The sequence below is a fragment of the Lissotriton vulgaris genome, chromosome 1_1 (genome assembly GCF_964263255.1).
Source record: "Lissotriton vulgaris chromosome 1_1, aLisVul1.2, whole genome shotgun sequence".
Lineage (NCBI taxonomy): Eukaryota > Metazoa > Chordata > Amphibia > Caudata > Salamandridae > Lissotriton > Lissotriton vulgaris.
This window is the reverse complement of record NC_141685.1, coordinates 1,627,247,087-1,627,271,289: the sequence shown is the minus strand read 5'-3', so window position 1 is coordinate 1,627,271,289 and position 24,203 is coordinate 1,627,247,087. Positions and strand designations below refer to the sequence as shown.

At 39.9% G+C, this 24,203-nt stretch overlaps 1 protein-coding gene across 8 annotated transcripts in view; it reads right to left on the bottom strand.

Moving 5' to 3' along the window:
• Positions 1–24,203, bottom strand: part of SBF1 (SET binding factor 1) — a 1,591,024-nt gene that overhangs the window by 1,492,699 nt on the left and 74,122 nt on the right. The window lies entirely within an intron of this gene.

Here is a 24,203-nt window from a genome sequence, read left to right as displayed (position 1 = left end):
GAGTTTCCTACTAGCACTGAATATTTTACAAATAGCAGTCAAGTCATGGGGGTTAGCAGGGCAACATTATTTTTTTTATAAAATACACAAGGATAGCAAATATGATGAATCCGAGACGTGTGAAAAAAGATTTTAAAAATGTGATATGAGACGGTTGACCTATTACATTGTTATATCTTCAACAAAATCTGATCAATGTTTGAAAGAAGCTAGGAATTACGTTTCTCTCAGATGAAGTGCTTTTGTTAGGCATGAGATACAGAACATGAAAGGACATATACATTTAAAGAGTTTGAGAACACGTTTTTGCAGTTTTTTTTAACCTGAGCTAAAGATGCCAGAATGTATATGGTTGAAAATAAACCGGCAACTCTTACGTTGTGCCAAGAGGCAAGGTTTTTCGTACAGAGGTGCTGGGCGAGACCCTTAAACTGAACAGCAACAACAGTGTTATAAAAAATTAAAACTCATACACATTTTGTGTAAACCCTGCCACACGGGGAGTATCGGTATGCTGATCTCTTGCAATGGTTCCTCTCCAGCTTGTCTGTGCTGTATCAAGTTTATTCACTATACATTCCCATTCCTTCACAATCCCACTGCATTACCACGTCACCGGGATTCCACAAGAGGTAAAGTTGGCGACCACACATACAGAAAGTGTAGAAGAACATCACAAGGTTTGGAAAAAGGATACCTCCAGGACACACTTATATATACGTTGTGCTTGGAGGAGATTGTCCTCCCATATTTGCAAGCAGGATAACCACTTCCGGTATGACAATAGTGAATGGGAAAGTCAATGTGTTCCGCTACTGTCTTGCAACAGGAAGCCATGGTCACTGTAATCAAAGGAGTGCATTCCCAGTTGTCTGTAAATAGAAATTCTTAATTGATGCGATCACTAGCACTGCACAAACAGCGCTCGTTGAATGGCTTCCAGTGTATTATTCAGAGTACAGCAAATATATCCTACACAATGAAGTTCAAATCATGTTGCCGCGCCTTCTTATCTAGCACAAATCTTACAAAGCCATGCACTCTAAGGTTCAACATGGCTCATTAAATATGCCATGCTTCCTACAGTGTGTGCTCAGGTCATGACCCTCCTTCAACAAGAATGAAGATCAGTTCCAAAAGCATTTTCAATGCAATAGGTCTCGCATTTGCTATTGCTATTGTAAATGGCAATGCCTTTTATTTATGTGTTTTGTAAAGCAACACATATATAAAAGGCATCGTCATTTTTAAGGTCACTAGCTCAAACTCTCACAAATGCGAAACCACTGTAATGGTGGCCGCGCTCATCTCTTTAGACGCTGCTCGTCGTATTCAGGTTACAGTGAGCAGCATCTAAAGAAAGGGGCAAACCAACATTAAAGTGAAAGCGCGTATGGTGCGCTTTCACACAAAGCAAAAATTAAATAATTTAAAAGGTTCTGTAGCGCAGCAGCTAAAGTGAAAGCGGCTTGTGCTGTTAATTAAATAAATAGATAAGCACAGCCAACAGTAAAAGTAGTCAATTGTAAAGATGGGGAGGAAATGGGAGGAGCCTCTATGCCTATCTCAATACAGCATGCCTCTCGGTGGAGTGCATGAGCTATCCAGGTTCAACCTAAAAAGAACAATGAGTTAGGGTATTAAACATATTGTCGTGGGACCACATAACGTAGAGTGGCAGTGCACCCAAGTAGTCCTTCCTAAGAGTGCTTATTCAGAAAGCAAAACAATCCGTTTAGAGAGTGTACCAACCAGTGGCCAACTGTTTAGTTTTTTTCCCCTTGTTCTCTCATTCGAGGCCCGGACTGATTTACAAAATCTGATGGGATACTTACAGCACTAAATGTAAAGTTTTAAAATAGCCTCCACCAAGGTAACACTCCCTTCAAGTCCTAAAAACATGTTGAGCAGGATGGAGAAACTGTTAGAATGTTGACAACTCAAATAACAAGCATTGAAAATGCAATAGGTCTTGTCTTTGATTAAGTTAAAGCCATTTGCTTTGCTAATGGTATTGTATAGCAAAGCAAATGGCTTTAACTTAATGAAAGGCGAGCCCTATTGCATTTTTAATGCTTGTTGTTTTAATGTAGTGTGGACTAGGCCCAAAGGCTTGGATCTGGGAAACTCGAGACCTCAAGAGAAACCTAAATCTACAACAGTACAAGCAATCGTTTTCCAGCACCTGCCCTCCCAACACCCACACATACACACTACTCTGACAGGCATTATGGATCAAGACACTTAAAGAAAAGGAGACGTTAAATCAATGTTTTAAGCAGGGCTTTTATTGGGATGAAAAAACTGGGGGGGTCTCTCAAAGGAGCATGGCCGATACTGTTAAGGGCAGGGCTTAAAACGCTCAAGCTAAAAATCTATGCTTAGCATAGTGTGCCCCCCGCTGGCATTCTGCTGTTTCTGTGATTGAATCCAGATATATAACACAGTAAGCCTGGACTTTTGGCTGTTAGTTGCATAAGATACATATGCAACAATTATGGCTTTGTTGCATATAATATTGAAAATATTTCCGTTCTGAAATGATGAGACTGTAAAAGAACTATAAAGAGTCTTTAAAGTTACCTCAAAGGCAGTGAAGGGTGGCACTGCTGCAGAAGTAGGACTTTTTTTTGCACCCTGAGGGTGAAGGCAAAAATGGAGAGTCCGATAGGGACCGGTTTCGGCACCTGCTTTTTAGAACTGCCAGTGCTGATTACCGGCGAGACCCGGCCCACTTAAAGCCCTGGTTTTAAGTGACCTCGAAACAGACTAATCTGCCTGCAATTGGCACACTGTTTGCAGTTAGAAAAAAATAAAAACAAAACCAAAAAAGTAGGTTTTAAATATGAAAAGAGGCCCAATGGCTTCCTCTCGTCCCACTCCACATATCCCCCACAATTCCTTTTTGATCCAAATAACAGACTAACATGCCGCGCTCAAATTAATTTCATATTGCACTAGACCAATTCATCACTAATAGTGTTAGAGTTCTAGAGTAGCGTGCGACTTGCGGAAAAAGCGATTTGACGCCTCATCAGGGGTAGGAAGCGCTATATAAATGCAATTACAATACAATACATTTCATTAAGCAACTTGAGATAAGGCAAAATGGAAGGCATCAATATTATTCAAATCTGGCCGAGGCAGTGGCGTAACAAAGGCCCCGCAACACCAACAAACGCAAATGTTTTTCGACGTAGTCGGATCAAACCGCCGGATTCACCCGGGGGAACATCTTTAGGGACATGTGCTGCATTACCACCACAAACTATTTATTTTATTGTATATAGCAAACTCACTCAGTGTCAACCATGCCTCATCGCTTGAATACATGCTCGCCCTCCGCCGTCGTGATCTTCCTGACATCATCAAGTGGCCTCGATAATCAGACACCACAGACCACCTCAACTACTTATGACAGCAGCTCCGCACAAACAAAAAAAGGCACTGGCTCCAATGTGCTTAAAACACGCTTTTAACAACTTTATTTAGATTCTTTATAACAAGTTCACTAAGCGGTATCTTGGCGCCGAATAAAATATATTTACACAAGTAGAGACTTCAGAACCACCTCCAGGATTTGAACCTGGGTCAAACAGTGACCGATACAAGAGAGGGATTAGGCCACTGAGCTACTAGACCTGGCAATATCGCACTTGCAGAGCATAGTTTTACATCTACTATACTACACAGTCCTGTAAATGACTAATTAGGAGTTACTCTAGGCCATTAACCTTCCAGGGCAGTCCGTTTTTTGGGTCTCTTATTTTTTCCAGGTGTGTCTTGTTGAAGGTCGTTGTAGCAAGTTAAAGTTTAAGCTCAAGGTGTGCAGTATGTGTGCGAATATTTCCTTACTTCCTGTCTTTTAGCTTTTATTAACATAGCTGTATTTGTAGTCCTGCACATCTGGTTGGATAGTAAATTCTCTACAATGATTGCAATTCAAATAAAAAACAAAATAGATAAGCTATTGACATGGGGCAACTTGAAGGGTTGACAAATTAAGTCAACCAAAGACACTACTTTATTACTTGTCAGTCAAAATTTTAGCCGGCCCCAGTTTTATGTCCAGCGTCACTACGACTGTTTGGGACTAGCTGTAGGCCGAAAGCTACAATCGAAAAAGCGAAACTACAAGTCCCTGGATGCTTTGTTATTTTGAATTTAAAAAAAAAAACAGAACTCTGTAAAAGTCACAGCTATTGAAAGAAACGATCAAACTTATAGTTTCCAAACTATAGCTAATATATAAAATTATATTTTTGTTGGCTGAAGTCTGGAGATAGAGGTTTGCCCCTTGCCAGGCAGCAAGAGTCCACCAGTCCTGTTATTCCTTTCATTCTGGAGTTCTTGCATGTTAGTCGAACAAGTAAAACAAAAGTACCGGAGCGCAAAGAAATAAAACACAGGCATTGCAGAATTCCTCACACCGGATAAGAATATACTTGATATCTCTGAAATTCTTGATGAAAATTCAACCTGGAGCACAATAGGCCGAGAACCCTGTCGAGGCCAGGTTGTGTATTCAGCTCCCTTGTCCCTAAGGCAAGACCTTGAGTTTTTAATCTCTCCCAGGTCTGTCTGGCATAAAAAATTAAACACAATATTCAGATCTCCCTTAAACGATTTCCGATCTTGACAAATCTGCACCAAATTTTACAGGCTGCTGTTTTTAAGTGTCTTTTCTCAAAGTTTATTGCGAATTGATCAGCGGAAAAAGGGGCAAAGTTACACAAGTGCCCACACAGGACGAGAGGGGCATCCTGCCCAGAGTCCTCAGTGCCTGCGCTCGCTTTGCACTGATGGCCCCTCATTCTCTACATGGAGGGGCATGAGAGAAGAAAGCTGTCTGGGTCCAACACAGCAGGCTGCTCTGAGAGGGCAAGGGGTGTAAAGAAGCAGAGAGAAGAAAGCGGACAGAACAAGCACTCGATAAAAAAGTTTAAATAAACGGAGCGTGGTGTCCTGAAACCGGGCGCCGTGCTCAAGCACTCGAAAAAAAGTTATAGGTAATATATATCATTGTCGTGCAGATCTGTGCATGCTTTGTAAATAACTACCTTGACATTAAAATGTTTGGGCAGATTCTGTGGCATTTAATAATAAGCGGCAGTGAAAGCGATCACTTTTTCGTTGCTATGACATCCAAAGCATCGCAAGACACGCGCATGCTGTCTGCTATGGACAGATGGCGAGAGCAGCAGTGTTTGTCCATGCAGACGCTCGCATGCGAGTGTTCCGCAGAATCGATTCCAAAAGGTACTCGCAATAGTATGAGAACGAAAGCATCGCAAGATGGAGTCGGGCTGTCCACAGTCCGACGGACACGCGCATGCTGTCTGCTGTGGACAGATGGCGATAGCAGCCATGTTTGTCCATGCAGTCGCATGCATGAGAGTGTTCTGCAGAATCGATTCCATAAGGTACTCGCAATAGCGAGAGCAGCACATGTGTTGCTTTCGCTAGGCGAGACCTAAAAAGAGAAAAAACAGAACAATCGAATTTCCAAACAAACAGCCTAAACTTAAAACACATGTACTGAACAAAAAGCTAGTGAAAATGGGTGTTATAATCAGGTGGGAGGGAAGGAAAGGCTGAACAAAAATCCTGGAAAGTGCAAAGGCATAATTGGTTCTTAAAGTTGTCCTACTAAGTCCAGAGCAATGCATAAATACCACAACACCCACAAAGGAAATGAACGTAAAGGATACATCAACTCTTCTGATATCACCAAAGCAATTTTGAATTTTGAGCATTAGCTGGTAGAGCTATTACAGCTACACAGCCGTACACTCTTAGGACTGTCAATGATTGGTTTAAATCATAAATCATCCATGCCAAGGAGAACTCGATTATGTGGGTATGACTACACGAAAAGTCACAATATGAATGCTAGAACATCGTAGCAACATGGACACTGTACCACTAAACATACATTACATTTCTTCAATATGAAGCATAATGAGAATGATCATAAACTAGGGTCTCCTTTAATGTACTAATTCCTGTTCATAGCCTGCACACACACGATTCACACTATTTTGTTTTCCCATGATAGACAAAACGTGACTTTCTACCACTTCTCAGTTTTAGCCATTTCCCATCCCTGGTACAGACTTAACACAGGGATGTGGAATTCCTATAGCCCGACGCCCAGGACATACTGTTTGAGGTCAAGGGCAAGAAGTTTTCATGTGTATTTTGCCCTCTGGACAAGTAGGCCCAACTCCTTGCACCACAAACCCTTTGGCTGCCAGTCTGCAGTACCACATTATGGATCAGGGAAGTGCACTGTAACGTTAAGGTAAAATCTTTGTCTACATGTTAATGCTGTTCAAGCTTGTATTTATGGTTCATTAATTGAAAGCCTTTAAATATTAGGGTGAGCGCTCTAAGTAAATGTTGCAAGCTCTGACTGCACTACTGACACTGGTTCCAGTATAAAAATGTGTACACGTATTCAAAGTTTAGTAATGTGAGGCTATGTATAATGCTACTAGAATGCTCTCTGATTTGATGCAAATATGTGCGAAAGCTTGAAAGCAAGATTGATGATTCTTTGCTTTCAAAATAAAATGTTCATAAAAAAATAAAAGCAGCAATTTTTTTTTTTGCTTAACTACTGTAAAATTTCAGGTACCATTTGTTTGCAGCATCATTTAGTAACACGTGTTGATGCATGCTAGTATTTCCCAAAAATATTCCTAATGGAAAATCAGTGTAACCAGTTTTAATAAGATTATGGGAAATGAAAATAAACGAGCATTGGCAAAGCCAGTAGGTCTGAAATTGGTGGTCAGCTGTTTAGTCAATGTGTGACTTGTTTTGGCATGGTTTTTGTAAAACCTTATTGGTGTGGGAACTGCCAGGCCCTCACCATTATAACAAACATTGGCAAAAATAGTTTCTGGTCTCAAAGCACACAATGTCACAGTAGTTACTGCCACTGAACAAAACTACGTTGTGTACCAATATGCTTCTTGTGAAAGAGTAGAATGCGGTCACTCACAGTGAAGCCAGCCGATACAGTGAACGAGAGAGACAGACTTTTAATAAACGCAAAAGGTCATGGTCAACGCCGGACCAAATTAGGGGCCCAATTCTTAAAGAAAGTCTCAAAAGTGCGCCCATGGTATATGTCCTTGCATTAAGTGCTGCTATACGGCTTTCGTGAATTTCCAAGTTTACAGAAGTAGGACAAGAAATAGTACTCCTAGAACATATTTGTGAACTGCATTTTAGCATCCGCAAATCTGCATGTGTAGATTTGCTCATGTGAAAATCTGAGTGTTTGCAAGTTCACTTTTCCTCCAACCCCTTTTTTCCCCAACTCTGTAAGAAGGTTTACGTCTGCCATTGTCAGGAGTAAATTTCTAACATTTCCCAGTATGGGAAAAATTTAGAGAAGAGTTGTTAAAACCCCTTAAACATGTAAGTAAGCAGGTTTGCACAGACTCAAAAGGGCATTCTAACCCTGTAACAATTGCTTAACACTACCATCAGCTCAAGTATGTAGATCTGTGGAAACGTGGCAACATAAGGGGATTGCAAGTATTCAAACAGTACTATGGTATGAACCCTTGCATAATCAAAGGTATATCAGAGCTCTTATATAATGAGATGGCTGCCATAATTTGTCACCGCACTACATGCCACCAAAGGGACAAGTGGATTTTGTTACAGGACAAGTAGGGTTATGAAGCAACCTGCCCCATGGACAAGTAGATATTTTATTAAATTCCACACCCCTGCTTAACATGCCAGTACACTAGTCCGTCTCTATGATACTCCGGGGCATTGCTGAACTCTTATTGCAGTAAGGGCTGTTGGTATAATTATACTACCCCACTGTGTTCAATACTCTCATTCCAGATACTTTTTGATGTTACACCTTCATTGTGATATACCTTTTATGTTCTTTTATGCGGGTGTCTAACAGCAGACACTTTAAATCCACAGTTATTAATGTCACAGCTTCATGATTGTATATCAGACATGCATTTCTATTCTGATATGCCTTGCCTTACATGTAAGAAGTTACCTTTCAGCATGTAAAGCTGCCTTTCTCACACGCATGAGAGGAGGCACTGATGCAATCAGGCCGAAGTAAGATTGAAGACAACATATTTTGTGGATAGCATTATTGTGGACAGTTTTAGGTTGGCTCTTTCATGTTCACTTTCTCTTTACTCGTGTACAATTTTTTACAATCACACTTGATCAGGTTTCATTCTGTGGTACAATTACTACATACATAGAAGTTGTTCCGTCTTTCTAGACCATCCATGTTCTATCTTTTCACCAGGTCTATCCTTAGAAGGAAACAGAGTTCCATTGGATGGACTAACAGGCTTAGTAATGATGATCTAATATATTTTTGAATCACATTGTTTATCATAATCAAAGAGGTCCGGTTCAGAAGAAAGCTCAACACACCTATCAAGGGCACACTGAAGGGCTGAAACATATTGACCTAATGTGAAGGGTAGTTTTAGCCTTCCTTCCTTTTAATCCTATACACTGGAGGCTTGGATAAAAGTTATTAGTACAAAAGAAGGCAGTTTTACGATACTACTTTATTCTCTGCACTAACCACAAAACAAACAAGCAATTCTAGGTCCCACCAGGACATACTGGCTGGATTTCTATCTGAAAACCTTCAAGTCAGTTCCCTGACCATCAGTTCACTATTTCCAGATGTGCTCTAGCATCTTATACCCAAAATTGCCAGATGAAGAATTGTGAACCAGTGCATATCCAGACCTTTCCTCCTGTAAGTCTACCATTATTGTACCAATTATCTAGTTGGTCCTTCAACAATCAACCCTTCCACTTCAGGTCTTCTGCATCGAAACGTAAACATTTATGTCAGCTCTTTTCCATCTCCGTCAGTCTGTGTGTCCATGTTTTCCTTTGAAACAAGGTCTTACTCCCCCTAACCCTTAATCGTTGGGTGCCTGAGAACTTCCCAGCTTACCAATCTACACTAGCCCAACAAAACCAACAACAATGTTTTACATTTAACTGTCTGGGGGTTTATTGTTAAGACTTTTGGATTATCTATATTTTTCCACATCTCATTTTCTAAATTAATAAATTTGGCAGTTTTAATGTCTGCTATGTTATATTCAAAGTTAATACTGTAAATCATGTTGTAGACTTTAGAATGATAAAAGTCTGACTAAGACTCTCTTGGGATTCGAAAAAGAGATGCAGCCATTCATTACACAGGCTCCTTACAGGTTATTACAAATATGTGTGATTGAGTATAAATTCAAATAGCCCTGCAGGTCTCTACCCAAAATAGATCAGAAAACCCCACTGGTCACACTCTTCAAGTATCAAAACACTCAAATTATATATCACAATTACTATATCGTTCTAATTTCACATGATACAGGTTGCAAGATTCGACTCTTGAAACCTGCATCCCTGAAGCCTGAAATGTGAATCACTGAATGCCATATCTTTTGCACTGGTGCTGATAGCTTTAGTGAGTTACGCCCTGCTTCTGTGAGCAATGCATGGAAGTCATATGGTCTGTTTTTATAAGCAATACTTTGCACTAAATATTCAGAAAGAAGGCTTTGAGTGATAAGTGAATGGCAATAAGTTCCAGGTAGTTGATGTGGAGCAGCTGTTGCTGGGGTAAGCATAGAGCCCGAACTGTCATGTTATGGAGATGTGTGCCACCTCCCACTCAGCCAATGAGAGATGTGTCAGTGGTTTTGGTTACCCGCAGAATGAAACAATGAAGCGCCAGCCCTGCAAAAGATTGCTGATGTTCCACCACTGCAGACAGCGATGAATGCTGGCTCCTTCCAACACTAAATTCTTTAGATGACTCCTCACTTGTGACCATTGTGCTGAAAGACATTCCTGCAATGGACGCATGTGAAATCTGGCATAGGAGAACCATGGCAAGACAGAACACCATCATTCCTAAGAGTTGCATCACTATTCTGACTGAAAGACGATGAGTTGGTTGAAAAAGCAGCAGTGGCTGCTGGAGGGCTAACTGTTTGGTGGTTGGGATATGCACTGCCTGTGATGGCATTGAGAATTGACCCTAGAAAGAGCTGAATTTATAAGGGCTACAGGTGAGACTTAATGGTGTGTATTGTAATCCCAAGCTGTGAGGCAGGTAGAAAGCAGTTTGAGTTTGCGCTAAACACTGCTGTCTGCACCCACTCTTGATTAGCCATTCATCTAGATAGGAGAAGACCTGTACCCCCCTTCTGAAGTGAGGAGCTACGCCAGCTAGACATTTAAACCCCCTTGAGTATGTGGTAACCCCGAAAGGCAGTACCTTGAATTTGTAGTGTTGACCACCTACCGTTAAGCAAAGTTAGCGCCAGTGAGTGGGGTGAATGGGAATGTGGAAGCAGTAGTCTTTCAGTTCTAGAACAGTCATGAAGTCAACTTACTGACCAAGTGGAAAAACATCCTGTAGGGTTGTTGAATGAAAATGTTTTGAGAGGATTTGTAGGGAGGCCTTAGGTCGAAGACTGGTCTGAGAGAGCCATCTTTTTTGCGGATTAGAGAGTATAGAGAGTAAATCCACCTGCCCTGGTGTTCTAAGGGGGCTGTCTAGATAGCTCCTATGAAGAGAAGCACATGTAACTACTCTTGGAGAAGGCTGCAGTTGTTCTGTGTAAAGGGTGTAATGTTTGGTGGGGTTGAGAGAAGCTCTAGGTAATACCAGTGCTGTATAATGCCTAGAAAACAACGGTTGGAAGGAATGTCTGCACAACATGAGAGAAAATCTTGCAATCTCTTCCAGACAGGTGGTGTCTGATAAGTCAGTGTTTTGAGGTGGAAGCTCCCTTGGCGAGAGTACCTCTACCTCTGCTCTTGTTGGAGTTGTGATCCCAATATGACCCTTGTTTGTAACCCCTGCCTCCCTGCTGGTGGTAGGACCGCTACATCCTTTGCTATCACTGGGGCTGTTTAGAAGTAGTGGTCTATGCTTCCCCTCTATATTGCTGCCTACAAATGAAGTCCCTAGAGAATGGCATCTGGAGGGTATCCATAGAATGAGCGTTTTCTGTACCTTTAAAAAAAAAAAAAAAAACTAACATGTTATATACCCGTGGACTGAAGTGGTGTTCACCACAAAAAGGTAGATTGATGAGGTCCTTTTGCATGTCTGGCTTTAAGCCTGAGATGCGTAGTCATGAATAATGGAGAAGAATAAGGGAGGCATTTACTTCTCTAGCTGCTGCATCCAGCGAACATCGTATGGTGGCACCGGAGGTGATTTTTCCCTCCGATGCAATCTCCCCCCCTTTTTCCAAACTGCTCAGGGAGGTGCTGTAATAGGCCCTCCATTTCCTGCCACTGTGTTCTAGTATATTGTGAGAGGAGGCCGATGGAATTAGCAATACGTAAGTGGTGGGCTGCCCCTACTGCAGTATCTATCCATCACCTGTAGCCAGGGCAGCAGCACATTTACATGTGGTATGCACCAACAGGGAGCCTGGTGAACATATTTCCCCTGATTTAATGAGAGTCCACAGTAGATGATTTGAACTTTTTCTAGACTCTGGGAGTAATCACCTGTGGTATGTTAATGTATTTTGATGAAACTTGTTATTGTATTTATATGAACATGTATATTTTCCTCTTTCCTTCTATTCAACTATCTATGGTATAGAATGTTAATAAGTCAGTGTCCTAATACCATGTTCTTGCTTGGATTTGTAATGTTGGGAATTATTTCTGTAGTGTATAAAACAAGGACCCCCTGAAGAAAGAACAAACTGATCTCCTAGGTGAGGGATAAATCATATTGGTAAACAACCTAGGCAGACAAAGTACTTGTCTGATAGATATAACATGTACAAAGGACCTTAATGGAAGTGAGGTTAAAAAAACAGAGCTTATTGGCAAATACATCAAAAATTCATAAAATGTTCCAAAGTAATTTCAAAAACACATATTTAATAAAAATAGTTCGAAGAACTATAAGTAAATACAAAACATAAAAAACAATTACTGTATAGAAAATACAATTAAAAAAAGAGTCTAAAGAATAAGTTTGTGGCACAGAAGTAATAAATCTCGACGCGCGTTTCGGCGACCAGCGCCTTCTTCAGGACAAGCCACCAAATAACCTAAGTAATAATGAACATCATATATTAAAACAACATATTCTGGCGTGGCTAAATGCCGCAGATACCAATCTGAAGTTTACAGCCCATGTGAGCTCAGATAGAGTGGAATTTCTGGATATCATTCATAATGATGGTAAACTTAAGGTGGATCTCTTTGTCAAGACGACGGCAAGGAATACTTTATTACACTTCCATAGCTTCCACCCCCGCAATCAGAAGCAAAGTATTCCCTTCTCTCAGTTCTTGAGAGTAAGGCGTAACTGTACAGATATAAGAGACTTTGACAGACAAGCTGAGAAATGAGACATGAGAAAAAAGTTTTTAGATAGAGGGTATCCTCACCGGCGGGTGAGGGACTCTTATAAAAGAGCAAGATTCTTTGACAGAGACCATCTCCTAAGAACGAAACAGAAAAAACAAACTTCACAATTGGTTTGTGTCACTAGACATTCTACTTTGGATGCCAAAGTTAAACAAGTCATTAACTCCTCGTGGCATATTTTGAATAGTAACTGTACCAAGGAACAAAAATTAGAAAAACCACACTTCGTCCATAGGCGAAATAAAATTATTAAAGATCAAATTCTTCACTCTAGATTTACAAGCCAGTCTGATCATGGTATCATAATGCAGCAGTCTATACACACTTGTCAATCTATTAAAGGCACATTTAAATGTTCAATGTGCAAATCCTGTACTAACATCTTGGAAGGTGAGACATTTTCACACAATGTATACACTGCCTCTGCCACTAATATGTGGAATTGTAAAACTGCCAATGTTGTGTATTTCATCCAGTGTCCTTGTTCCCTAGGATACGTTGGTGAAACGTCAAGGCCTGTCCAAACACTCTTGACAGAACATCCCTCCGCAATAAAAACAAAAAAACTCCTTTCCCCATTAGTGAAACTTTTTCTGGAATGTAACCACAGTCCTGAAAACTTCAAATGGCGTATTTTAGAAAAAAATCAACATACCAAAGGTGGTGAACGGATTAGAAAAAAACGCGAAGTTTTTTGGATTTTCACTCTGGATACGTTTAGAAATGGTCTAAACAGCGAAATTCCTTGGGAGAACGCCATTGTGTGATGACCTCCCTTGATGTCACTCATCAATCGTGCCCCTTTCTGACTCTGTATTTCAGTCTAAATATGATCTAGATAACTATGGTGACGTTTTCTCCCTTTGGTGTATATATGTACATTCATTCTATCATCTGTGAGAGAATATTGATATTCGTTCAACATCTGAATATATATTTTTCCAATTTGTAAATCCACCCTAATTACATAAATAGAAAATTATACGATCTGACGGAATAAGTCCTATGTCTATTTCTATGTGATTATATTTTTGGTCTCATTACGGTCTATATACCATAGGTGATGCTTCGCCTTTTGGTGTGTATATGTGTATATATATATATATATATATATATATATATATATATATATATATATATATATATATATATATATATATATATATATATATATATATATATATATATATATATATATATATATATATATATATATATATATTCATCTTACCATCTGCTGATAGAATATTAATGTTTCGTTTATCATCTAAATATTTATCTCTTTGATCCTTATGACGACCCTGACTTTATACATACATATAAGATGATACGATCGGACGGCACAAGTCCTATCTTTATCTCTATGCCCTGTCCGTCTGTGAGTGCCTTTCAGTCCCCTTTCTGAAAGTCCTGCTTTTATTTCGACGCCTCACATTACGTCTTCAAAAACACGTAGTTACACGTGACTTCAATCGGCATCTGTAATTCGTTACCGACTTATATTTAAACTTTACGGTAATCCTACTTAAATTGATAACTATTCCAATTTTTCGAGCTATCAGACATAAGGACGTCAGGTCGCCGCGCTGATGTGACGTATACTTTTATTTCTGGTAGGTTGAACCGTTAAAACCCTGATACGCCATCTTTTGACTGCTGAAAGGGGTTTTTCGAATAGATAATTACTCTACCGTTGAGCAAGTAACTTGAACTCTTTATTGAAGCTGTTGATCGTGATTCCACATTGTCTTATTCTTGTTTTACACATCAATATATGGGTCTATATATTAATTTCGAGTCAGTAGATAGACCGATTACATGAAGTCGCTTTGGTTTCAAAAGCATTGATCTATCGATTTTAGGGTAACGTGGTCCCATTACTGCGTATTACCTTATTGCCATTCTCACCATGTTGAGATATCGTTATTACCTAGTACTGGCTACTTAGATCGTTTCTATTAAGATACTGTTTAATCTCTACTCCATTTTCTATCTTTGGAGGAAAATAGATAACTGTTTTCGCTTTTTATTCTTTAACACAGCACTTTGAGGCCTCGCCCTAAGAAACAGCGCGGTGGTACTACCCAACCATCCTTTAAATCAGGTAAATTGCGCCCTAATGTATAGACACGAATTACTAGCGTACTTATTCTTAGATTAGAACCGCTTTGAACATTTATGAACTACAACACTCTGCCTATCTTTACAAATAGACAATCAGCTCTTGTCAATTCCTTCCTTTTTTAGATCATTAATAGACTCACGTCTTAATCAAAGCATCCCTTGTTGCAAACTAAACTCATGCAATCATCGTAAAGATTCCCAGTGGTTATTCGTATTCAAAGAAACATCCATTTTCTTTGGGTATGTATTTTGTTGTTATCATTTATAGAATTCCTGCTTTCACCGTAGGATCTCTATTTTTAACATTGAGATATTATTATCTATAGATTATGTGCCTATTTAAGTAACACCACAATCTCTCACGCAGCGGACGCGCGCGGCGGGCCGCCGGCAGGTCGCCATAGGCGAGCCCGTCTGCCCCCGTCCGCGCTAGTCCGTCCCCAGTCGCCCAGACCCCTGGTTGTCAGGCTAGCGAATGGCCCCCTACGCTCGGGAGGAGCTGATCGCTATTGGAAGACAGGCAGCATGCACGGCACATTTGTGGCACCCCGGCTCCCTCTGTGTAAAATGTGATCAATGCGGCTTTAAGGCCACAGAGATCAGTCAGCTGTCAGTATCAACAGCTTTAATGGCTAAGTCCTCCACAAAGTTAAGCATGGTGAGTCTTAATTGTAGGTCACTGGTGAGATACCATGAAGACGTTCATGAGTTCCTCAAAGATCACTCTCCTGACCTCCTATTCTTGACAGAAACGTGGTTAACCAATGACACTGTGGCCATTTCTGCCCTGTCTCTCCCCCCGGGCTACCTTATATGTATCCAGAACAGATCAAGGGGTAGAGGTGGTGGTATAGCAGTGATCTTTAAGGATAATTACTCCTGTACCCTCAACTCTACAAATATAACTGGTTGCGAAAGTGCTATAATTAAGATACAGGTTTCTGACACTTTCACCCTTACGGGGCTCCTGATTTATCGTCCTCCCGGACCAGCTAGTGCTTTTCAAGAGTCGCTGGTGTCAACTATTTCTGCGCTGGCCCTACAACCAGCAAACTTCAGTGTACTGGGGGACCTCAAACTCCATCTTGAGTGCCGTGATTCATCCACTATACTGAAGTTTCTGGGTGATCTGGAGGCTTGCCAGCTTAACCAGCTGGTCAAAGGGCCATCGCATCAGGCAGGCCATTTATTAGACCCGATATTTACAAATATCCAGGAAGCCTCTATTTCCACTCCTAGTCCCCTCAGCTGGACGGATTATTTTCCGGTCTTCATTTTAATCAAGATCCTAGCCAAATGTAGGGAAAAGCCTCCACCCTTGCTGGGGAGACGTCCTTGGAATAAGTTAGACAATGTTGCGTTTAAAGTTAGACTTAAAACCTCCTGTCCTACTTGGCCTAGCAACCTGGAGGAGGCCGATACAGCCTACAGGGAGTGGATAAAAGAATCACTTGACCATTTCATTCCGATGAAATGCTCAAGGCCTAAGCATGGCCAGTCTCATCCGTGGTACTCTGAGGCCCTTACAATAATTGAAGGCAATTGGAGCGCCTCTGGAGGAGGTCATATGACCATCTGGCCAAAATTAATTTTAGAGCAGCCACCAAAGCTTACCATAAACTTATAAAGCTGTCTAAAGCCAAATACTACACAGAATTGATCAACTCCAGTACCAATCGCTCTAAAACCATCTTTGCCTTAGTAAAGGACCTGACCAAGGTACCGGAGGGCACAGGCAACTTGATTGTGTCTGACGTACAATGTGAAGAGCTAGCCTGTTTCTTTGTGGACAAAGTTAAAGGGATCTATAACTCCCTGACCTCTAGTTCCATCGTAGGCTCTAATGATCTTTCATACTCGCTACAATCTTTTCCACCTATTGAGCAGATCGAGATGGAATCCTTGACCAAAAAAGTAAAGTCCGGTTCCCCGGAAGATCCCGTCAAGCCGGAATGGTTTAGACTTTTCCAGGATTCCATCCTGCGGGAGGGGCAGGCGCTAATTAACAACTCACTTCAGTCGGCCACCATCCCCACATCCTGGAAACATGCTAAAGTTGTCCCCCTCCTAAAAAAACCTTCACTGGACCCCACCAGACCGGATAGCTTTAGCTCCATCTCTCTGCTTCCCTACCTTACTAAGGTGATGGAGGCTCATGTGAATTCCATTTTGACTACCTACTTGGAGTCTAATGGAGTTTTAGATGAGCCTCAGAACGGATTCCGTGCTAAACATAGTACGGAGTCTGCTTTATTAGCTGTCACTGAACATCTGAGGGAGGTGCAGGACCAGGGTGAGACATCTGCTCTGGTTCTGCTGGATTTGAGTGCGGCCTTTGACACTGTCTCCCACAGGATCCTGCTTGAGAGACGGTGGGAGATCGGAGTCAGGGAGAGAGCCTTGGATTGGTTTGCGTCATTTCTATCTGACCGTTCCTTCCAAGTGCACGCCCTGCCGTACTCATCCAGCAAACACCCCCTGGAATGTGGGGTCCCGCAGGGTTCTGCGCTCAGCCTCACATTGTTCAATGTGTATGTCCGCCCCCTGGTCATGTTGGCCCGGGAACGCAAGATTAAACTAATATCATATGTGGACAATACACAACTTATTTTCACCTTCTCTAAGAACACAGGAGCTGACCAAATCAAGTTCCAGGAAGATATCCTGGCTATATCAAACTGGTTGTCACAGAACTATCGCCAGTTAAATTCTTCTAAAACGGAGAAACTCCTTATAGGCAAGGATAGGCGGAAATAGAACAAACATTGGTGGCCCCCTACATTAGGACTTTCCCCTCCTCCTAAAGAGGTTGTTAAAAATCTGGGTGTGCTGTTAGACAATTCACTCTCCTTGGAAACACTTGCTAAGAGAGTGGCAGGAACTTGCTATGGTCGCCTACGCTCTCTTAAACTCATTCTCGGTTTCTTTGAGCCCTGTACCCGTCAGATTATAATCCAGGCCTTAGTCTTATCCCATCTAGACTACTGTAATGCTCTCATGCTTGGCTCTAATCTGACGGTGATAAACAGGCTACAAAGAGCCCAGAATGCTGCGGCCCGCATTCTATTCGCACTACCTAAAACCTGCCACATCTCTCCTATTCTCCGACGTTTGCACTGGTTGCCGGTCAAACAGCGCATTCAGTTTAAAATCTTATGTTTAACCCACAAAATTTTGTATGGTACTGCCCCCCAACCCTGCAGGGGCTCTGCTCCTTCTATTCCCCTACGCGTGTCCTTCGATCGGCAGATCTACTTCTTGCCTGTACGATCAAGATCCGAAGGAGTAGAGCTGGTGGCCGCTCTTTTAAGTATCTGGCCCCAAAGCTGTGGAACTCGATCCCTCTAGTCCATTTCTAATCATAAGCTGTTTCGTAAACAGATTAAAACCTGGTTGTTTTCTTCCATTTAATTCATCTTCACCTGCAGCGTTGTTCTGTTCTCTGGTATGCCTACAGCGCTGGGACGCCCCGTTGTTGGGGTAGCCATGCGCTATACAAGCAGATTTAACATAACATAACATGTGTGTGGACGAGAACATTACCAACATCCTGCTGTAGGTGTCTCTACCAAAAATACTGGTAAATATACTTCCATCTCTTCCCTTTGTTTCACTAATACCATCCTAGGTAATGGTGCTAAATTTGTTCCAGATGTCACCTTATCGATGTGAAAATATTGATTTCAATCTTACAGGTATAATAACCAGATAAGATATCTACACAGTCCTTTTAGAAGCTTCACTACTTATGTAAAATATCGATTTCGATATAACAAAAAGAGCAATTAGGTCAAATATTCACATAGTCATATAACAACGGTGAATATTGATGAGCCCCGTATGAGAGTGGATTGCTTGTATAACAGTCTTTAATATTTTAAATGTGTATAAAAAAAATTCTTTCACTACAGTGCAACAAAGAATTCAGGACTATCCTCATCTCTATCTGAATTCTTCTATATCCTTCGCACTCTACTTGAAAAAAAATATGATCTGGCAACTTTTAACCCATACAGACAATAGTAAGTAAGCTATCTAAATATAGATAAACTTACAATCAATATTTTAAATGTTCTATATTCCCACTATAATCAGCCCCTTTTATGTTATGCTGGACTCGTTCCAATGTTTTCCATCCTTGACTACATGGGTTATATCATTAATTAAGTTTATCTCATGTGGTCTTTTGAGACACTCTATATTTCTTGGTCATTATGGTTCTGAGATAAATGAGCACAGAAAACTATGATGTTCTATCGTATCTATTTTTTATGAGCTTGTCTATAGATAATGTTTGGACCGAATTCTTGTGAGGTCTTTGATAAAATGTTGGCTATAATATAATGTTGGTTACAATATAATGTTATTTATTATTTAGGAATTAGTAAATGTTCTTGATTTTATGTGATAATGTATGTTTTTTTAATATATGATGTTCATTATTACTTAGGTTATTTGGTGGCTTGTCCTGAAGAAGGCGCTGGTCGCCGAAACGCGCGTCGAGATTTATTACTTCTGTGCCACAAACTTATTCTTTACATTCTTTTTTAATTATATTTTCTATACAGCAATTGTTTTTTTATGTTTTGTATTTACTTATAGTTCTTCGAACTATTTTTATTAAATATATGTCTTTTTGAAATTACTTTGGAATATTTTATGAATTTTTGATGTATTTGCCAATAAACTCTGTTTTTTAACCTCACTTCCATTAAGGTCCTTTGTACATGTTATATCTATTAGACAAGTACTTTTTCTGCCTAGGTGGTTGTTTACCAATATGGGAATTATTTCTGTGTCAGTTGATGCTGTATCTCTGGGCCCATTACTCCTGCTTACATCTTCTCCAAGAAGAATAAATATATTTGAACATTCCTACCTTGGTGATTATTCCTCTTCACATATTTGGCGACGCTTTGGGATGAATTGGATTTCTGGACTCTCCTAGATCTCTTGCTGGATTTCCTTCTGAAGGTATTTTTTTTTCATTTCCACAGGCCCAGAGGATTATTGTTTATCGCGCTGGCTGTTTCCCAAGACTCACTGTCTTTCAGCGCTACTCTCACCGGTTTGGGGACATTTTACCGTATTTTTAAAAAAAAAAAGGAATTCCTGTAATTTTTGTTCCTGCTTTCACGCTCTCGAGATCTCGCTCGAGCATGTCATTTACGTCATTCACTCGAGACTTTGCTCGAGCGTCCATGAGTGTCTCTATCTGCTTGGAAACGGCTGTAGCAGTGCGCTGACGTTGTCGATCTACGTTGTCGTGACACAAAGCCTCTGTTTGCTGCAGTGAAACGAAGGATCGCGCGGACGTTGATTTATGCTGTCTTGATAACAAGCCTCTGTTTACTACATGGCCCTTTTCTACAGTGTAACGAAGACGTGCGCTGATGTTTATTCACGGTGTTTCCATTTTATGTTTATAACCCAAGGAAGATGCTAAGAAGACGCATTCACAACGTGAGGAACACGCGCATGTATCTGTGTTTTGACGATTCCATACATTTTTTTTCTGAATGTGAATATTTATTCCAGTACTTGCATTCAAAGACTACTCGGTCTGTTTACAATTACGTATTTTATCCTCTTTCAAGTTTGATTTTATTTTTCTTTCAGCTATTTGACATTCATGTGTCTGTGGGAGATCGCTCCAGCACACTCACATCTTTATGAGCTGGTGACTATTTTTATTTCCTTCCTAGTACTATAGTTGTGGGATACCGCTCTGACAATTTCTTCTGGCAACTTTATCTACCAGAGATTCACACACTTTTCCATCATTGTGAACACTATTGTTTTTATTGTTGTTATATTTCTGTGTTTATTTTTTTTAACATGCAAACTGTTACTACTCCTAATCATTTTTTACAGGAACCTGATGAACCTCCGCTAAAATGGTGTTTGTGGTTTAGATCTTTTAATGCTTATTTAGGAGCTATTGATGGAATGAAATTCAAACCTGACAGGAAGCGTAGTCTTCTCTACTATTATTTAGGTGTAGAGGGGCAAAATGTATTTGATCATCTACCTACTTATGGTGGTCATGATAGTGGCGATACGGATGAATATCAATTAGCTCTTAAACGGCTTAGTACTTATTTTGAAGGAAGAGGTAATTTAGTTGTTCATAGACATACATTTTTTTTTGTAAAAGAGACATACATTTTTTACAAGAGTTCAGTCAGCTAATTAGTCCATTGACACGTATGTCACAGCTTTAAAAGTCTTAGCCAGCTATTGTGATTTTGAAGATTTTACTTCTCAATTAATAAGGGATCAAAGTGTGTGTAGATGTTATTCTAAAACAATTCAGCAAAAGTTACTTTCCTGCAAAACTCTGTCTTTAGATGATACTATTGACATCGCCAAAAGCATTGAGCGTTCTGAATTAGACTCCAAACAATTAGATTCCAATGTATCTACTGTAGCTGCTTCTAGTGCTAATCCTATTTCTTCTTCCAAACAGCAGATTACTGATATCAAACCTAAGCCAGGGAAATTTGTTTCTGATAAGAACAAGTTTTCTTCTACACGCATGTTTCCAGGGGGTGATTGCTTTGGATGTGTTTCACCTTCTCATCTTTCTAATTTTAATAATTGTCCTGCAATTACTCAATAATGTCATAAGTGTAGGAAAACTGGTCACTTTAGCAAAATGTGCAGAGGTGGTAAATGTTTTCCAATTAGAAGTATACAAGATGTACAGGCTATCCAAAATTCTGATGAATTAGATAAAGGTATGGAAGAATTATCTTTATCCGTTGTGTCTGTAGAGTACCTAAACATTAACAATGTTCAGTCTGATAAAAAATGTGGTGATCCTTTTGTACAGGTATCCATTAAATCTCATGAAATTCCTTTGCTCATTGACTCAGGTGCTAGGATCACAATTTTTTCTATTGATAAATTCAAACAATCTTGGTCCAATTTTATTTTGATCACTCCTGATGTTTTTTGTGCTGCATTTGAGAGCAGTAGGATTGATCTTGCAGGCTATTTCTGGGCTGATATTACTTTTCAAGATAAAAATATTCATGGGAAAGTTTAAGTTGCCCTCAAATGTATTAATGTATTGGGATGGTGGCATCAGGCTGAATTTGGTATGATTATGAGACCTGGACCAGAAGAATCCTGTTTCTTTAGTTAATTCAGTTTCGGATTGTTCTTATTGGAAGAACAATGATCCAGTTTTTTTTATTGATAACATCGGTAAAATAAAAAAATGTTGTGCATTCTATAAAAGTCAAGGAAATGAAATTCCAATTAAACACAGACTGAGAAATGTTCCCCACAGCATAAGGAATGATCTTACTATTATGCTTAACAAAAAGATTGAAGATGGCATAATTGAACGTGTTGATGCCACTCTTTGGTTGTCTCCAATAGTTTTGGCCAAAAAACGGTCTGGCGAACTTCCTCTCTGTGTTGATTTAAGATCAGTTCACAAAGCTATCTGGGTTGAAAATTTTCCATTGCTTCGTATTGATGATTTGATCACTGCTGTAGGTCAGTCCAAATGGTTTTCCAAGTTGGATCTGCGATGGGCGTACCATCAGGTAGTCCTTGATGAAAAATCTCGTCACCTTACTGCCTTTGTGCCACCTGATGGTACATTTCAGTTTTGTCGGATGCCATTTGGACTGGCCTCAGCTGCCTTCGTATTCCAAAAAGTGATGACTTCTAGGTTTCAAGATATTCCCAATGTTGTAATTTTTCAAGATGATATTCTTGTACACACGGTTTCTGAAATTTAACACAATCAGGCTTTAGATGTTGTTTTTCAAACTCCTCAGAAAAATGGTGTTACCATCAGGGAAGATAAATGCATTTTTTCTGTCAATGAAGATGAATATCTTGGTCATCTTCTAACCAAAGATGGTGTTAAACCTAAACCCAGTATAGTTGAGGGCATTGTTAATGCTCCACATCCGGTGGATAGAGATCAATTACGATCTTTTCTTGGTTTATACGAATTTTACTCTAATTTATACGAAATTTCTCTGGTCTTACTGAGTGTTTTAGAAATTTATTAAAAAAAGGTTCTGAGTTTGTGTGGACAGCATTATGTCAAGAACATTTTGTTTTGATTAAGGAGTGTATTATCTCTGCTCCTGCTCTCCAAGCTTATGTTGAAGGTCGAGACACTTTCAATACTGTAGACTCTAGTTCATATGGAATGGGTGCGGTTTTGTCACAAATGGATCGTGGAAGAGAATTTACCATCAGCTTTGCTTCCAGGAGAATGAAAGAGGTTGAATTGATACATTCGGTAATTGAAAAGGAAATGTTGGCTTGTGTATGGGGTGTTGAAAAGTTTAAATCATATGGCTGGGGAAGAAAATTTTGGCGGAGGACAGATCGTAAACCTCTTGTTGATATTCTTTCTGGATCTAAAATAAAAAAGTCCACGGCTAGACTTGCTAGGTTATCTACCAAATTGTTAGAATTTGATTTCACGGTTTCTTATATTGCTGGTGGCAAAAATGTTAAAGCAGATTTTCTTTCAAGACTTCCAGTGGAGGATGTTACTAATGAGATTTCTGAGGACATTGAGGAATGCATTATTGCGAATGTTGATGATATTGTTATTTGTTCTGATATGTCTTCTTGGCGTGAGGCATTATGTAATGATTCTGTTTTGAAGCAAGTTCTGGATTTTGTTATTGAAGGATGGCCTAAGAATAAAGTTCTTTCCTCTGAGCTTCAACATTTTTCTAAAATTTCGGATGAGTTATCTATTGAAAATAATTTGCTAATCAGGGACAACAAACTTATTCCTCCCACTGGATTTAGAGAAACAGGTCATTCTGGTCATTTGGGCATGAGTGCCACTAAACGAAGAATTAGAAATGATTAAAGGTGGCCTAGCATGGATCGGGATATTGACAATTTAGTTCAAAATTGTGTACAGTGTTGTTACAGTGACAAACATCTTACTACTAACACTCCCATACTAAACCTGTTTTGTGTCCATCGAGAGTATGGCAAAGACTTTCGATTGGTCTTCTTGGTCCTTTTCATGTTTTACCTAATTGCATGAGGTATTTTATTGTTCTTATTGACAATCTTTCAAGGTGGGTGGAAGTAAGAGGTTTGTCGGATGCCAATTCTAAGGCTGTTATTAGATTTCTACAAGATATTTTTCCTAGAGAAGGTGTTCCAGAAGAGATCTGAACTGATAATGGAGCACAGTTTACTTCTGCTTCTATGCAAGAGTTTTTGACTAGGTTGGGAATTAAACATCTACGTACTCCACTTTATCATCCTCAATCCAACGGTAAAGTTGAGAGGTTTAATAAGGTTCTTGTTGAATGTGCGCAGAGTACTCTCAATAGTCATGGGGATTGGTAAACAGCTGTACGTAACATGATTTGGGCAAATAGAACCACTCCGCACTCGGTCTCAGGTTCCATTCCTTCTGAATGGATGATAAGAAGGAGAGCTTCTTCTTCTCTATGTCCTTTTTGGAAACTTAATATGTTCAATAATCATTTGTCTGTTGCTGAAGAAGCTTATAAAGCTAAAAACTTGTCTGATAATGCTAGTCGTCTTAGATTTTAAAATAATTCTCAATCTAGCAGAAAGAAATTGATTTCTTTTGCTGTTGCTGATTTGGTAAGTGTAAAAGATCCTTTATT